The following is a 13,082-nucleotide window of genomic DNA, read 5'->3' on the forward strand; positions in this document are numbered from 1 at the left end:
CAAACTGAGGTACCCAGTCACCCCAAATAATGTATCATCTTTCTCTTCTAACTAGAATATAAGCTACATGAGAACATGGACTTTTTTCCCTGCACAGTTGTTATCCCAGTGCCTAGAGGACAGCCTGACACAATTGATTTTCAATAAATCTTCATTGAAAAATAATTTTTCACATGTTGTGATGAACACTGGGTGTTATACGCAACTAATGAATTGTTGAACACTACAACAAAACTTATGATGAACTATATGCTGGCTAACTGAACATAATAAAAAAGAAAAAGAATTTTGAACCCATATAGGAGCTTTAGTGGTGAAACTACCAGACTTCTACTTTGTCCCATTTAGCCTTTGAATGTGAATTATTTCCTCATTATTTGAAATATTTTTATATGAATCAGAAAATAACACAATTCCATTTTGGAAAAGAATAAATTTAATGCAAGTATGCCAATATGCCCCCCAAATTCTTAACAACTACCAGTATCCAGGTCTATCTCTACTTAATAAAATAGAGACACATTAAATCTCATGGAATAAAGTGGCTCATGAAACATCAGAGGTGATATCTTAGGTCATCATATAGACAAACTTGTAGAAATAACATCATTTCAACCTAGGATGGTAGGAATATATAAATGAAAAATGGGATTCAGTCAGTGAAAGCAACACTAAATTTCTACCTCTGCCATGCTTAAATTTCCTGTCTTCCAGAAAATAGCTTTAGGGGAAGCACAATTCATTTATTCATTTGGGGATTTGCCATATAAAATAGAATATATGGAGTGAATTGCAGTAAGGGGGCACATTATTCTAAAATTTTCTAATAAGCGAGCCAAGTTTGCCAGGTTCCAAATTAGCATTTAGTCATTTGTCCTATGAGAAAAATGCAAAATTATTTATTTATACCTCTTACAACTTTGTTTGGTTAAAGCTGTATCTGCATAATAGGCAGTGTGCTAGAAGAGGAAGGAAATATGCTTATGGCATCTGCCATAAAAAGAAGCTATTAAAATGACATTATTACTGATTTCTTGGGTGTTGAAAATAAGTACTCCATGAAAACACCATTCCACAACAACAGACTAAACTGGAGACTTTTATTAATAGAACCCACACAGTTATTATTCCCTGAACCAGAAGACAGTTTACATCTGACAAAAGAGTTTTCATCTCTATGGCCCCAAACAGTGGCCATGCTTGATGTAAAAGCTGAGAGCACAGTCTAGCAGAGATGAGGGAGCAAGAACTTTACCATAATCTTTCAACACGTTTTCATTAAAAGGAGAAAACTAGGGCACCTAGGTAGCTCAGTGAGTTAAAGCCTCTGTCTTCGGCTCAGGTCATGATCTCAGGGTCTTGGAATCAAGCCCTGCATCAGGCTTTCTGCTCAGCAGGGAGCCTGCTTCCCTCTCTCTCTGCTTGCCTCTCTGCCTACTTGTGATCTCTGTCTGTCAAATAAGTAAATAAAATCTTTTTAAAAAAACAAATAAAAAGGAGAAAAATAAAAAACAAATTCCAAACTGATGGCAAAGTTTGGAATTATTTTTTTTGTAATAGATTCATATTCAACAAGTCAATTTTAACTTTAAAAGGGTACCAGTAACTTATTCCAATAAAAGAGATTAGATAAAAAATATGATCCATAAGAAACACCTTAAAAACATTTTTATAAATTGTCATTTATAATTTTTGCCAAATTTTGCTCTATGCACTATTTTCTTCATGATGTTTTATTATTATCTTCTGGGTCTTGGAGAGCCAAATCTCTCCTCAAGTCAGAGCCTTCATTAGGTCACCTTTTTTCAGTGCTGAACTAGTTACTAGCAAATGCAATAAGGTTTCCCCTCTAAGATCAACTAGGCAGACCTCTGGAGATGGAAGAGAGTCCACTTCTCCCAAAACACATGGCTTTGTGTATCCAGGATAAATATCTGGAAAAAAATTAAGTATCCACGGGAAATAGAAATGGACAAAAAGCTATTCTCACTATAGTAACCAATTCTAAAGAACCAAAGTCAAAATTTGAAAACTGTTTTCAAGCACATCTCTTATGATGTACACTATTGCCACATGACGACAAAATAAGGAACTTTTTTTCAAAGTATTCAAACCATCATCTAGTCAAACTTACAGAGAGACTTAAGTTTCTCCTCACCTCCTACAGTTACATCAGGAAAGTCAAGTTGGTATAGTTGGACTTGGCATCAAACAAATTATATTGAATCCCAGCTCTGACACTTACTCTCTGTATAACCTTGGTCAAGCCACTTAATTTCTGTAAGTTTATACAGTTATCAGGTACAAAATGCTCAAGATATTGTCAACTGCCAAGAGTAGTCTGAAGCTTGAAGGAGATAAAGTAAATATAGGATTATAAACTATTCTTCACTACATTATCTAGTTTTAGTTTGAGCATAATAATCGCTCAATAAATATTATTGAATATGTGATTTAAAATGTATATACATATTGAATATGTAAGTCAAGAAAAGAGAGAAGATAGTGGGAAACCCTAAACCAAGTACTAGTAGCATGATGAGCTTGGAGATTTTAATAGCATGAGGCCCCCTTTACTTTTAATATATACTGTATTAAAGCAGCTCCATAATTAATAACAATATTTATTAAACCTTCTCCATCAGCCAGATAGAGTGTTCATACAGTATCATATTTAACCCTCCCAAGAAACATATTTACAAAAGAAACAGAGTCATAGAGACATTGAATTGCTTTTGGAGGCATCAAACCAGTTAAACCACATAGGCTGGGGTCTGAGTTTAAGTCTGCTGAGGAAGCCACACTCTAAACTACTACTGCTCACTATCTTATTCTGTGTCTCTAAAATATGGGTTGTTGTATCATCACTAGGGTTTCAGAATCTGGCTGTCCTTGTGCAAACAGGTTCCAAGTTACTTCATTAACAAGAAGTACATAAGTATGCAAATAGTTGCTAGAAGCCTGTATTGATCTCTTTTCAGAAACAATTGGTGAGCAAAGGGTAGCAAAAACAAATGTTAAGGCTTACACTGCTGAGAATGTCCTATTGCTAGCTAACTAACAGGAAGGATGCTCCAAGATAGTTGAGTTCCCGGGGAGCTCAAATTTCCTCTTTGGTCCTGATAACATACATCCCAAAGAGGTGCACAAAAAGAAATTTCCCAGTGTTTCTAAAATATTTTTCTTATCACACAGGATTAAAATCTGGAAGTGCTCTTAGAGACCTCTCTCCCTTAGCCTACATGCCTTAGCAGTGATAATGTCCTGTTCTTCCTTCATAATCTATTTCCAATCCATACTTGCCTTCTGGTTTCCCCACAACATCTACAGGAACCCCTTCCTGACCTCATGCTTACTTCACAGTATCATGACAAGGGTGTCACTGAATGTCCCAGCTGATATGTCTCCAATCCACTGTGTGCAACAGTTGCCTCCCTCTCTTGTATAACAGGTGCAGGAATGTATCTCCACCATATCCTTATAAGATGAGGTGCTCTTTTTTGGGTTTGTGAGTTTCTTGGGGCATGAAACGTGAGCATTTGTTGTATGAGCCTGAGCAAAACTTCACAGCTCTAGGCAGGCTGCTGTGTGGCACCACAACCTAAGGATGGTGGTCTTCTGCAAGGAGACTAAAGAGTAGCAGACAAGCCTGAGTGCTGGTGCTCTGGGTGATATCCCTGCTAATGATTCAGAAACCTGAGCTTCCTTGGCACATGAACAATGGCCCTAGAAGAGGTCTTCAAGGTTCATTCGCCTGTCACCAAAGGAACAAAGCTTCCATGAATTTGCTTTCCCAGGTCCTACCACCTTTCTAGTTCATCATCATCTTCCCTACATCTTCTTTTATCTTCATTTACAAATAGACCTAGCCTCATCTTTTTCTTTGATCAGATCTCAGTGGCCCATGAAAATTATTTAAAAAAAAAAAATCAAAACTAGGATCATTAGAAACCAAAGACTTGGAGATTAGTTAGTAGGATAATAGGAGGACCCAAGGCATGCCTCATCCTTTGAATACAGCTAGATAACTATCAAATCATTCTGAATACCCAAGAAATCAACCTGAGGACTGACAGAACAAACTGAAGGTAAGAAGTGTAGAGACATGGTTTGAAGGAGAAACTGATCACAGATGTTATGGATGGGAGGGAGCCCTGGTCACAGAGAAGGGGAGAGAGAGAGGACTGCACAAGGAAATGCACAATGAGAGCACTTTCCCAAAGCCACTGGCTGGGAAAATGAGACTGATTTTTGTGAGATTTTGCAGTCAGCTGGGCTCAAACACTGGAGTTTTAGAAGTCTGAGACTTGGCAAGGATACAGCCCTGAAGGCACTGCCCTACTCCTGGAAAGAAGGCAGGCAAGCAACTGAGGAGCCAAAGGCACTAGCTGAGGGTCACTTAAGGTGCACAAGGAGAGACTTTTCCCTCCTCTGGGAGTGCGTATATGAGATATGACCTTCACAGAGTCACCTCTCAGGGGACAAAGGAGCCAGCAGGCACCATTTCCCTTCCCTGTCACACAGCATATATGCAGAGACACCTGCAGAGGACCCCTAAATCAGAAACTGGCTGTTTAGCCTACTTTGCTCCAAATCCCATTTCCCTGCACTCTGGGACATCTGCCTTCTCAAATCTTCGTCTGTCCCAATGTGGCAAGACCCTCCCCCAGGGAACGACTGCAGTTTCTTGCCACACTAGACCCCTAAAGTTTGGAATATTAAAAGTCAACTGTGAGATTAAAAGTCACGAGGGTTGCCGGGGGGAGGGGGTTTGGGAGAAGGGGGTGGGATTATGGACATTGGGGAGGGTATGTGATTTGGTGAGTGCTGTGAAGTGTGTAAACCTGGTGATTCACAGACCTGTACCCCTGGGGATAAAAATATATGTTTATAAAAAATAAAAAAAAAAAAAAAAAAAAAAAAAAAAAAAAAGTCAACTGGCTTCTCTGGGATAGAGCCCAAAGTGCAGTGTGCTCCTCCAGGCAGCCAAGCAACCCAGTGGCAGACAGCATGAAAACAACAATCTAAAAAATGCCCAGAATGCACAAGGGAAAATTATTTGCTCTCCTGGGAGTGTGAAGCAGCAAGCGCTGAGAGCAACAAATACTGAGTCCCCTCTCAGGGGACACAGGAGTTGGCTGGTGCCATTTCCCAGCTCCCACCCTTCAACATAAACCAATTTCAGTAAATAGCACAGCACCAACATTGGATGCCTAACTTAATTATACCAAGTCCTGCCACCCTGTGCTGTGCCGATACTGACTTTTTTTCCCCCCCAAAAAAAGTATGCCTATGGAACATTGAAGCAGGAACCTTCCCCAGAAGACCAACAGAACCTTCTGCACACACCACATCTACCAACCACAAAGCTCTACAAGGTTTCAGTTCTAGCAGAAGTAGCATCAGGTTTCATTTAATAAGCATACCAGAGTAGGACTGGTTAAAACTCACCACACACTAGCCAAAGTCCAAACACTTTAGGCAAGTAGAACCTCTGTAGATGATTAACCTAAGTGCACACCAGAGACATTTCTTGAAGTGCCAGGCCCTGGACACTATGTAACTTTTTCTTCATAAAGCCATTACTAATCTATAACAGGAGACATAACAGGCTTATCTAACACAGAGAAGACACCTAGACAAAATGCCAAGATGGAAGAATTCATCCCAAAAGAAAGAACAAGAAAGGTCATGGCCAGAGATCTAAACAAAACAGATACAAGTAATATGCCTGATGCAAAATTTAAAATAACAATTATAAGGATACTTACTGGGTTTGAAAAAAGCATGAAGGACATCAGTGAGACCCTTACCACAAAGATAAAGAGCTAAAAAACAATCAGGCAGAAACGAAAAATGTAATATCTGAGATTTGAAACTGACTATATGTAATGATGACAAGGATGGAAGGAATAAGTGTTATAGAAGATAAAATTATGGAAAATAAGGAAGCTGAGCAAAAGAGAGAAAGAAAAATTATGGATCACGAGAGTAGACTTGGGGAACTCAGTGACTGCATCAAACGTAAAAACGTTCATTCCAAAGGATTCACAGAAAAGAGAAAGAAAAAGAGGGCAGAAGGTTTATTTGAGGAAATAATAGCTGAAAACCTCCTTAATCTGGGGAAGGAAATAGACATTCAAATCCAGGAAGCATGAAGACTTCCCACCAAAATCAACAAAAATAACTTAACACCAAGACATATTATAGTTAAATTTGCAAAATATAGTGAAAAAGAAAAAATCCTGAAAACAGCAATACAAAAGAAGTCCCTAACATAAGAGGGAAGACCTATAAGGTTAGCAGCAGATATCTCCACAAAAATTTGGCAAGCCAAAGGGAGTAGCATGATATAGTCAACATACTGAATGGGAAGAATCTTCAGCCAAAAATACTTCTCTACCTAGCAAGACTATCAGTCAGAACAGAAGCAAAGATTGTTTCCTAGACAACTAGGAACTCTTAGTGGTTAGAGTTTATAACCACTAAACCAGCCCTATGAGATATATTAAAGGGGGCTCTTTGAGTGGGAAGGAAAGACCAAAAGTGACAAAGACTAGAAAGAAATGAAGAAAATCTCCAGAAATGCCAAAACAAGTAATAAAATGGCATTAAATTCATGCCTATCAATAATTACACTGAATGGACTAAATGGACTAAAAGCTCCAATAAAAAGACACAAGGTGCTAGAATGGATAAAAACAAGATCCATCTATACACTGTCTATAAGAAACTCATTTTATACTTAAAGACAACAGCAGATTGAAAGTGAGGGGATTTAGAAATATTTGTGATGCAAATAGAGGTCAAAATAAAAAGCTGAATTAGCAATATTTATACCAGACAAGCTAAATTTTAAACCAAAGAGATTTAAGAGATGAAGAAGAGCACTACATCATAATAAAGGAGACTATCCAACAAAAAAAATCTAACAATTGCAAATATTTATGCCCCCAACTTGGGAGCACCCAAATACATAAAACAGTTAATAGTAAATAAAGGAACTCATTGATAATAATAATACAATAATAGCTGAGGACTTTAACACCCCACTTCCAGCACTGGACACACCATCTAAGCAGAAAATCAACAAGGAAACAATGACTTTAAATGACACACCAGACCAGATGGACTTAACAAGTATATTCAGAATATTTCAATCTAATGCAGCAGAATATACGTTCTTTAAAGTGCAAAAGGGACCTTCTATAGATCACATACTAGGTCACAAATCAGGCTTCAACAAGTACAAAAAGATTGAGATTATACCATGCATCTTTTCTGACCACAACACTATGAAACTTGAAGTCAACCACAAGAAAAAATGTGAGAGACTACAAATACTCTAAGATGAAAGAACATGCTATTAAATAATGAATGGGATACCAGAAAATGAAAGTATGAAAAAAAAAATACATGGAAACAAATGAAAATGAAAACACAAAAGTCTAAAACCTCTGGGATGTAGCAAAAGCAGTTCTAAGAGGGACGTATAGGCCTACTCAACAGGCAAGAAAAACCTCAAATAATCTCTCCTTACACGTATGGTAGCTAGGAAAAAAAAAAAGAACAAATGAAGCCAGAAAACCAGCAGAAGAAAGGAAATAATAAAGATTACAGAAATAGATGACACAGAAACTAAAAAAACAGTAGAATAGATCAATGAAGTCAGGAGGTGGTTCTTTGAAAAAATTAATAAAACTGATAAACACCTAGCCAGACTTATCAAAAAGAGAAGAGAAAGGACACAAATAAGTAAAATCATAAATGAAAGAGGAGAAATAACAACCAGCATCACAAAGTGCATATAATTATAAGAGAATATTGTGAAAAATTATATGTCAACAAACTGTGCAATCTGGAAGAAATAAACAAATTCCTAGAAACATACTCTACCAAAATTGGAACAGGAAGAAATAGAAAATTTGAACAAATTGGTAACCAGCAGATGAAATTAATTAATAATAAAAAATCTCCCAACAAACAAAAGTCCAAGACCAGATGGTTTCCTAGGGGAATTCCACCATTTAAAGAAGAGTTCAGACTTACTGTTCTCAAACTATTCTGAAAAATAGGAATGAAAGGAAAACCTCCAAACTCATTCTATGAGGCCAATATTACCCTGATTCCAAAACTGAAAACTCCACTAAGAGAAAAGGACTATAGGATAATATCCCTGATCAACATGGATGCAAATATTCTCCACAAAATAACTAGAAATTGAATCATTCCCCACAATCAAGTGGGACTTACTCTTGGGCTGCAAGTTTGGTTCAATATTCACAAATCAATCAACATGATACACCATATTAATAAAAGAAATGATAAGAACCCTATGATCCTCTCAATAGGTGGAGAGAAAGCATTTGACAAAGTATAGCATCCATTCTTGATAAAAACACTCAACAAAGCGGGGATAGAGGGAACATACTTCAATATCATAAAGGCCATTTAGAAAAAAAGCCTACAGCTAATATCACCCTCAATGGGGAAATCAGAGATATTTTCCTTCACAGTCAGGAACAATATAGGGATGTCCACTCTCACCACTGTTACTTAGCATAGTACTGGAAGTCCTAGCCACCACAATCAGGCAACAAAAAGAAATAAAAGGCATCCAAATTGGTAAGGAAGTCAAACTTTCACTATTGCAGATGACATGTTACTATAAAGAAAATCCTAAAGACTCAAAGACTCCTCTAAAAAGACTATTAGAACTGATAAATGAATTCAATAAAATCACAGGATACAAAATCAACATGCAAAAATCTGTTGCATTTCTATATATCAATAAGGAAGCAGCAGAAAGAGAAATCAAGGAATTGATCCCATTTATGGTTGCACCAAAACCCATAAGAAATCTAGGAATAAACATAATCAAAGAGGTAAGAACTCTGTATTCTTAAAACTATAAAACATTTATAAAAGATATTAAAGATGACACAGAGAAATGGAAAAACATTCCATGATCATGAGCTGGCCAAACAGATATTGTTAAAAATGTCTATACTATCCAAAACAATCTACACATTTAATGTAATCCCTATCATAATACCAAGAGCATTTTTCACAGAGCTAAAACAATGCAATGCTAAATTTTGAATGGCACCACAAAAGACCCCAAATAGGAAAAAGAGGATCAAAGCTGTAGGCATCACCATTTTTCCAAGTCATATTCCAAAGTTGTAGTCATCAAGACAGTATAATACTGGCACAAAAACAGACACATAGACCAATAGAAAAGAAAACCCAGAGGGGCGCCTGGGTGGCTCAGTGGGTTAAGCCGCTGCCTTCAGCTCCTGGAATGGAGTCCCGCATCAGGCTCTCTGCTCAGCGGGGAGCCTGCTTCTCTCCCTCTCTCTCTCTCTCTCTCTGCCTGCCTCTGTCTCCTCGCGATCTCTCTCTGTCAAATAAATAAATAAATCTTAAAAAAATAAAACAACCCAGAAATGAACCCATAATTATATGGATTATATAGTCAATTAATCTTCAAAAAAGCAGCAAGAACTATTCAATGGAATAAAGATAGTATTTTCAGCAATTGATGTTAGGAAAACTGGACAGAAACACACAGTTGAATGAAACTGGACCACCATACACAAAAATATATTCAAAGTAGACGAAAGACCTAAATGTGAGACAGGAAACCATTAAAATGGTTTTTAGAGGACAACACAGGCAGTAATATCTTTGATACTGGCCAAAGCAACATCTTAAGAGATATGTTTCTTGAGGCAAGGGAAACAAAAGCAAAAATAAAGTAATGTGACCTCATCAAAATATAATGCTTTGGCACAATGAAAGAAACAGTCAATAAAACTAAAAAGCAATGGACAGAATGGGAGAAGATATTTGCAAATGACATATCTGATAAAGGTTTAGTATCCAAAATCTATAAAGAACTTAGAAAACATTCAAAAAAAACAATAAAACAAAACTAGTTAGGAAATGGGAAGAAGATATGAATGAACATTTTTCCAAGGAAGACATACAGATGGCTAACAGATACATGAAAAGATGCTCAACATCACTCATCTTCAGGGAAATACAAATCAAAACTACAATGAGATATTACCTCACACCTGTCAGAATGGCTAAAATCAACAACACAGGAAACAATAGGTGTTGTCAAGGCTGTGGAGGAAGGGCAACTCTCTTGCACCGTTGATGGGAATGCAAATTGGTTCAGCCACTGTGGAAAACAGTATGAAGTTTCCTCAAAAAGTTAAAAGTAGAACTACCCAGCAATTGTGCTACTAGTTATTTACCCAAATGATACAAAAATACTAATTTTGAATTAATATTTGAATTAAGGATCCATTCACCCTGATGTTTCTAACAGCATTATTAACAATAGCCAAATTATGGAAAGAGCCCAAATGTCTATCAACTGAAGAATGGATAGTTGTGAAGTATTTACATGATGAAATATTACTTGGTCATAAAAAATAATGAACTCTTGCCAATTGCAACATGGATGGAGCTAGAAAGTATTGTGCTAAGTGAAATAAGTCAAAGACAAATATCATGCGATTTCACTCATATATGGAATTTAAGAAACAAAACAAATGAATATATAAGAAAGGGGGGTAACCAAGAAACAGTATCTTAACTATAGAGAACAAACTGGGGGTTAGTGGAGAGGAGTTGGATAGGGGGTGGGTTAAGGTGGGCACTAATAGCGATGAACAGTGTGGGTCATATGTAAATGATGAATCACTAAATTTTACAACTAAAACTAATATACCATATGTTAACCAATTGGAATTTAAATAAAAGTTTGGGGAAAAAAAAGAAACCCAAACTTTTCTTACCTTTTCTTCGAGGACAGAGTGGACTTAATTTTCAAAAGTTCCTTGGAAGAGAAAAGATATTTTCATTCCATTATTTTGAAAGATTTAGTTTTCATTCTTTTCCCAATGGTTTGGAAGCCTCTGTCCTTCTAATGTAGGAGAAAAAAGGAAAATGATCCAATAGTTTAGTTTCCCTATTGAAATAGACTGATAATGATTCACTTCCCATTATACTGCATTTGTGGTGCTCTTCTATCTTATCCGCTTCATATATTCCCATTTCAATCTATTCCACTGAATAATAACTTTTATAAACAGGTTTTGGTCTTTATCTAATTAAACTTTCTCCTCCTTAAACCTCACAGTTTTTTGTTTTGTTTTGTTTTGTCTTGTTTGTTTGTTTTTTGTTTTTACTTCAGTGACGATACACCTGTCCTGGAAGTCTACTGGTATCTCTAGGCTGCTATTTTTGTCTACTGGTATCTCTAGGCTGCTATTTTTCAGTATCCTTTACAGGCAATTTTTTCCTCTATCTTTTAAATAGTATAGTCTTTCTGGATTCCATTCTACTCCCACTTCTCTTTTAACTCTACAACCTTCCCCTGGGTAATCTTATCTATTGTTTTGATAACACCCTAATGTGTACCTGCAGGCCAGTCTTTTCCTGAGCCATTGATGCACTTATCCAACTACGTGCAAGAAAAATGCACCATAAAAATCTAAAATTCAATTGTGTCCAAACCTAAAGTCAGTGTTTCTTCATTAAACTACTCTCCTATCTCCAGAAATAGCACAGTCAACTCAGTTGCTCAAGGCTCTATCCTGGACATAGTACTTATCCCTTCACCTTCTCCAAGCCTTCAAATTCCAATCAAACACCAATCAATTCTCTCCATGCCACCCTTGCCAAATTTAGGTCCCCCTTTCCTCTTCTCTGGGATATTACTGTAGTCTCCCCATCTATCTCCCTGCCTCCCATCTAAATCATCTTCCAGGAGGACAAGTAGTGATCTTTCTAAAATGCATATCTAATCTGTCATTCTCCTGCTTAAAGGAATGAATTCCCCCTTTTGCTCCCACCACTACTCTCAGGACTCAGGTCCCAAACTTACAAAACCCTTCACAATCTGGCCCCAGCCTACCACTTTATAGGGCCACAGTTAGCTCAAATGATACTTCAGTGCAGATTAGAAAAGACATCAGTTTCTCAGAGCAGATTCAGCTTCATGTCTGAGTGAAAGTCTTGGAAAGGAGTGTTGGCTATATTTTTACATTCACCCACACCTGATGTTTTTGTACAGAGCCCAGAGACCATAATCTCATGTGGTGGCCTGGTCATTCAGTCTCCTAGATCTGTTCCCCCAATTTGCTACCTTTTCCTCTGCATTTTTGTGCATGATGTCCCTGTTAATATCCCTGCCCCACATATGCCATTCCTCCTTTACCTAAATCCTCCTCTTCAATTCATAATCCACTTTCTCTAGGATGTCCTCCCTATCTTCCTCTGTGACTTTCACTGTCACAGACCATATCACAATGTGTTATTGTGAACTATAGGACTTATTCTTACTAAATTAGAAATTCTGGGAGGGCAAGGGCTATGTCTGTCTCACTAAGCCATCTATTCCCAGTTCTAAGCAGTTGCCTGGCACCTAAAAGATGATAAATATTAGATGTATCTAAATCACATGTTCTGAAACTGCTCTAAAAACTAATCCCAACTGTATTCTTTTTCACTCTGACTTTAAATTATAAACCAGAAAGACCTTAAATAGAGATTGTGGCTAAATCGAAACAACAGTAATGGAAAACCAGATCACTCAGAAGGATGAAATCACAGTAAAAGAAAAGAAAATCATAAGGGTGGTAAAGTTGACAAGAATACATGCTATTGGTTAAATGTCTAAGGTTCTTACTGCCAAGACCTATATCTCTATTTTTTCTCATTTCTTTCCTGAAAGTTAACATTTAGTTTCTTCTCACAGTTTTGCCTTGAAACCAAATGCTGCTTGTTTATATAATTTTAAATGTGATAGTTGATATGATCAAACTGGACTATATTTTGCTCTTTCTGAAGCATGTTGAGAATTGACTCAATATCTGTATGTCTTGTCTACTTAGAAAACAGATATGATGCTAAATGTCTTTAAAAAAAAAATGTGTATGTGTTCTTCCTGGGCTTTTTGGTTCCCTTAGGCCAGGCTGAGTTCATTTGTAATGGAGATTTTGTACAGATTTTGCAAGCTTTACTAATGCCCCTGCAAGAAAAATAACCTTGGGACATTCAGG

General features: G+C 37.0%; 1 long non-coding RNA gene across 1 annotated transcript; it reads right to left on the minus strand.

Moving 5' to 3' along the window:
• Positions 1 to 1,116: 1,116 nt before the first annotated feature.
• LOC123392190 lies at positions 1,117 to 10,947 on the minus strand. The gene is made up of 3 exons (XR_006606903.1): positions 10,815 to 10,947; positions 1,439 to 1,451; positions 1,117 to 1,402 (listed from the first exon to the last, which is right to left on the minus strand). It is a non-coding gene; the product is annotated as an uncharacterized LOC123392190 (long non-coding RNA).
• Between the last annotated feature and the right edge of the window lie 2,135 nt (positions 10,948 to 13,082).

This window comes from Mustela putorius, unplaced genomic scaffold (genome assembly GCF_011764305.1).
Source record: "Mustela putorius furo isolate JIRA1106 unplaced genomic scaffold, ASM1176430v1.1 tig00000460_pilon_pilon_pilon, whole genome shotgun sequence".
In the NCBI taxonomy this organism is placed as follows: domain Eukaryota; kingdom Metazoa; phylum Chordata; class Mammalia; order Carnivora; family Mustelidae; genus Mustela; species Mustela putorius.